Here is a 6,018-nt window from a genome sequence, read left to right as displayed (position 1 = left end):
TTATTTATTTTTCTTCTTTCTGTTAATGTGATGCACTTATTTCTTAAAATGACATAGACACAAGAATCAGTGGGACCTTACAGAACCCCAGCAGGGCAAAATGCTTTGTATATGTTGAAGGATACTTTATTTTAACAAAAATATGAAAACATTTCTAATTGGAGCAATTTTACTTCATAGTCTATTAATAAAAATATTATAGACTCTCTTGTGTCTTTTATAGTGTCTTGTTAGATGTCCCAGGATTGATTTTTTTAATAGTCAATGCTTAATAGATTGCTTCTCTATTGAACTAATTTTTCCTTCTATTGCTGAACTGTAATAATTGCTCATTTAGGAAAAAAATCCGTCATTTTGCCGTAAACTATTTTGGATTCACCGTATTCAACAAGCAGCATGGATTTAAAATGAGGATTACAGGCTGTCCAGGGAAGTGGTTGAGTCACTGTCCCCGGAGGTATTTAAAAGATGTATAGATGTGGCACTTAGAGACACGGTTTGGTGGTGGCCTTGGCAGTGTTAGGGTTACTGTCAGACTCAATCATCTTGAGGGTCTTTTCCAACCTAAATGATTCTATCATTCTACGATTACTGAAACTGATGGTATTATTGGACTGTAAATGTTAATATTAACACTGTGCAGAGATTTCCAGCCCAAAGTGATGTGCTAGAAATATGAAAATAAGTTTTCTGTAGAAGTACTACAGAACATCTATAGTAAAAGTGAAGTTTTTAGTTATCTGTAAAGTTGCAGAGGACATGAAGTGGTGAATATACCATTATTTTATAATGATCACCCCTCATTTTATAGAAATGGGAGTAGGTAAGGGCATGATCCAAAAAATTTACAACTCCACAAATGTCATCAGTGTGTTGTAGGAATGCTGCTACATTTATACCTCAGCCTTTTGTTCAGTAAAACACAAAATAATGTCAAAATGTCTTTATTGATCTCTGCCACTGAAATGCAGTTCTTTCTAGGTTTAACTGGAAAAAGTAGCTGCTAAGTGCTGCACAAATATAGGGTGGACAGAAATGTTATGATATCAATTTATAGAGAATTTTGGTCAAATGTTATCTAAAATTCGGCCAAAACAGAATGGTGGGCTAAGATTTCTTCTGGGTTTTGGTGTTTGTGATGCGTATGTCACAGTTAGCTGTGTATACATCCCTACAAGAGCTGGTATAATGCTATGCTGCTGAAAAGCAGGTGTTATGTTTTGCTTTTTTAGGGTTCTTTTGTTTGTTTATTTGATTGTTTTCATCTTTTTTTAGCTGTACATGGCTTGGTTGGACTTTGTTTTTACATTTCAAGATATTTAGCATCTCTGGATGTGCACTATCTCTTCTGGATGCAGTAGTCACTTGTGAAAAGGCATAAAACCCATGCAGATTTTGTCCAAAGAAAAATATTTCTTGAACTAACTGGATTTCAAGATGCTTCCTTCTCCAGGTGATTTGCCAGGGTTAATCCACAGAATCCATGTGCACTTGAGTTCTTGCTTGCCCCAGGATGTTTGAAATAGCAGAAGTCTGATCTTCTGGTTAGCTGGTTCTTGTAAAATGGTATCAACGCCCAAATTTACAGCACAGATAACCACGAACAGTTGAGATGTATCTTAAATTATATGGAAAATACTGCAGGAGTAACCATAGCATAACGTTCTCAAACTGTGGGTTTGCTGAAGAGGGAATAGAAATACCTGCAAACCACTTTGGGAGTAAAATCTTCTGGCAAGGGCTCAGGTTTACATTTCAAGTTCACCTCAGAGAGACAACTTTCTCTTATTCATGCCATGGATGATAACTTCAGAATAGAGTTACAGGTTTTTTATGCTCCTGTAGATTTTTTTCCTGGACTTCTTAGATTCCTGCAGCTGCAAGGGTGAGCTGGTGTCTCTGTGTGTGTATCTCAGAACTAACTCCCGGTGTAGCCAGAAAATCTGAGTATCAGCTGTTTTTCTGCTGTGCTGTAGCCATCAGCAGATATAAACAATGTTTAAGGGAGGTATAACTCATTTAATGGTTCAGATTGAACGTAAGCAGTGTGAATGTCATTATTGCAGGCCATGGAGAAGTGAAGTTTTATGCCATTTCTAGGAGATGGATCAGAATAGAACTAAACCAGCAGACAAATCCTATAGCAGTCTGTAGCAGCAAAGTGGTATGAAGAGGCATAGACAAGTAGAAGGCATTTCTATAATTACTTATCAAAATACAATCTTGCTACAGAACAGCAGGATTTTATGAGCTACCTCACATAGTTTGTGTTCACTTCTGACCATACATTTACAGACTTGAGGGATGTAAGTGGAGATGCACATCTGAAAGAGGTGTGTCAATTCAACATGAGAGGTCTGCAGCATGACCAAAAAACATAGACTGGTGCAAGAACAGACACCTTTGAGCGTCTGAAAATATGACACATAATATGCATTACTGAAAATTTATTCAAAATATATTCTATCATTACTGAAGTTGGTGGAGAGACTGCTTGAGAAGGGAAAATGATATGAAATTAAAAATTTTAACTTAATGATTATGACTTCTAATTATACCATAAACCTAATACTTGATGTTTAAGGTTGTTTATGTTCTAATGGGGGTGGGGTGGGTGGGGGAGGGGAAGCCAAGAACATTAAAGTATGCTATATGAAAGGAAATATATAATTACATTTAGGAACTGGTATTTTTTTTCTTCAGGAAAAACTTTTCAAGCAGTTTCCCAAACTTTGTCAGGTAGCAAATGACTCCTAGCTCTCAAATGTCTTTTGTATTACTCTGCTCTCCTGATCAAACTTTTAACTGCTAACACAATAAAGGTAACCTCAGTGGCATAAAATTTCATGTAGTTCTGAAGTGCAGCTGTGGATCACTTACTATGGCTTTGCAATCATAATTTTAAATTAAAAAACTATTTTACATTTTCTACTGCATTCTTCAAGTTCTTTCAGTGAAACACCCCACTGTTCATTTGTAGATACCTTCATCCTCACTTTACAGAAATATTTACTACATATGAAGAATTCTGAAAATTCTGGTCTACAGAATTTCAGCAGTACTATGGGAAGATGTCTGTCCAACTACATCAGGACCAAGACTTTACTATATCTAGATGCAAAATCCAGCAACTTTCCAAGCACTAAATATGCAAACAGCATTCAGAATAATTAAACTTGCTGTTATTTTAATTACTGTTTTATTACTGTATATCAATTATTCTACAGAAATAAAAAGTAAGCAAACAAACTGAAAATCACATTGAAAGGAAAATCACATGTCATGACCTCAGGCTCTCCCTGAGAAAAACTGATCCTTGAAGGAAAAAGTGGGTGCATCAGAATTTTCTCCATTACAAAATACGTTGAACCAGGGGAAAAGTTACACTTGCAACCAAAAGCAGAGGGAGCATATAGCTGACATTTCAGCATCCCAAGCAAAATTTCCCCCTAAACATTTGAAACTAACTACCAGTAGTGAAAAGGGAGATGAAAATCCATGATCAGCAACATTAGAAAGCTGATATCAAAACAGCACTCTAGACTTCCTTGAAAAGACCCATAGATCCTAGAACATCTAAGGAAATAATCTTTGTAGAGTCCTTTGCATTGTTCCTTGGCTATATAGGTCCTTGAGAATCCTGCTTCACTGTGTGACTGAGCTGCAAATGGACATCAGCACGCTGTTCTCTGTGCTAGGATCTTTTTTTGAGGAATTTTCAGTGACAAGAGTTAAAAACGAAATAATTGTTTTCTGTTCTTGATCAATGACTACAATACAAATGAAAGGGTAAATACTGTAAATTAAGAGCTATGTCAGTTGCTGAAGTATAAGAGATCAAATGAAAGAAGTAATATCAAATGTAACTCAGTAAGAAAAAACAAAATGCATCCTGTGAATGTAAACAGATATGATCGATCAATCATTTATGGTGCCGCTTGGTCTTCCTGAGGTTGTGGTTCTAGCAAGGTCAACAACTAGATCCAAGGGCCCTGGTTATGAATCCTAGGTATCCCTTTTCATTGCAGTACATCCAATGTGGATTGTAAAACATCTTGTTCTACCCATGTGTTTGATTTAGAAATGGGTAGGTCTATATGGAAGGTGGTCCCCACCACATTGTTTTTTTATGGGATTCTCCACTGGGCACTGAGATGAGAAAAAATGCATCTAGATTTTACTCAGTTAGCATGCTACTGTTGGAAATCCTGTTTACATAATTTAATTTTGTAATCTTATTTTTATACCCCCTGCACACCTTAAAGTTTCTGCTTTGTATGAGAAGACAATATACACTTCCTTACTCAAGCAAAACTTGAACAGATTGTTTTCAGGTGGAGTTTTGCTGAAAAGAAGATGAATATATCTCAAATTGCAGCTTGAAGAATTGTAAAGAGCAGTGTGCTTTTTCAGCTTTGAATAACTTGTTACCAGTGTCTTTGAAATTGTCTGACTATCTGATAAGGTAGGCCTGTGGAAACCGGAATGGAATATTTACATTTAATTTGGAAATAACTTCCTATTTTGATTCCATGTGGTTTACTTTATTTTTCTTTTTGGTAGGGAAAAACATTAATACAATCAAACTTTTAGAGACTGTATTTTGAATATGGAATTGAAAAGAAACTTGAACACACTAAATCAATGCACTAACCATGTAAGCTGCCTGCACTCTCTTAATAAAATGTGACGGTTGAGTAAAAATGTCCAAAGAGTAAAGGAAGGATAAAGCTTGGAAAATAAAAAATTCTCCGTTCTTTTTCAGCTTTAGCCCAAGTTTCAAATTAAGAATAAGCTTAATTTGAGAAACTGTAGCCTGTCGTTGCCACAGAGCAGTTGTCCTTCAATAAGAAATCAAAGGTCATTAAAAAAAAAACTTAAATTGCCAGAAATAAAGAGAAGTTTTTCACAAAACGATGGAGGTTTTTTCCTGAAAAAAAGCCACTTCCTGGTACTTTATTTAAGAATGACTTTCCGGCCACTAGAAAGAACCAGGGTAAAATGATTACAGTGTCACACCAGATGCCATGAGGCATTGCCCTAACCCCCCCAGCCCTGTGTGCTCTGCAGCGCGGAGGAGGTGCGGGCGGCGCGGGGCACCGTGCGGAGCGCCCGGCGGGGCCAGCCCAGCACCACGGACAGCTCCGGCCGGGCCGGGCGGGGCGGGGCCGCTCCCTCGGGACCTCCCGGCACCGCGCCCCCGGCCACAGCGAGGGGTCACTGCCTCTCACCTCGCCACCGTGCAGCGCGAGTTTTCTGGTCAGTAGGGAACAAAAAGTGACTTCTGCCGTGTCAGGGTTTAATCTGTTTTTCAATAATTCATTACTCTCCGCTTTAAAAAACACACCGCTGCAAACAGCTTTCTGATATCTCAGTGTGTCCAATGTCAATCCTCAGTTCTTTGGCATCTGCCTATTCCTACACTGTGTCCTTCTTTTGATAACTATCGGGTGCTAGGTTCTCCCTCCTGTCCTGATAACCCTCCCGGCTGCTGTGCTCCCCACCTACCCAGATGCTGTGCTCCGCACCTACCCGGCTGCTGTGCTCCCCACCTACCCAGCTGCCGTGCTCCCCACCTACCCAGCTGCTGTGCTCCCCACATATCCCAGCAATAGGCTCCACATACACATACAATGCTCACAGACATTCACACACCCAGCTCTCCTTTGATGGCCATAAATATAAACTAACCCTGGCTGATTCTCCCAAAATGTATATTTGCTTCTTCCAGTCTCTCACTGCATTCCCGTCACCTCTTTGAAATATCCTATAAGTGATTATTTTAATTTTGTAGCTTGAAATACCACTATTACTGGTACCACATATTCGCTGCCCCGATAAGGTTGAGAACAAGCATCAAGCTGACTGACTTAATGGAAGCAGTGAAAAAACCCCAATGCATTTCAAAGTATGATGTTGCAAGAAATGAGGAAAACACTGTGTTGGATGTGGAAGGCCATTTCTAAACAGTTTCAGCTGTCCTAAAGTAGATTTTAAGAAACATCTGAACCTAGAATC

Source organism: Falco rusticolus, chromosome 3 (genome assembly GCF_015220075.1).
Source record: "Falco rusticolus isolate bFalRus1 chromosome 3, bFalRus1.pri, whole genome shotgun sequence".
NCBI lineage: Eukaryota > Metazoa > Chordata > Aves > Falconiformes > Falconidae > Falco > Falco rusticolus.
The sequence above is the reverse complement of the archived record's forward strand: the minus strand, read 5'-3'. Positions refer to the sequence as shown.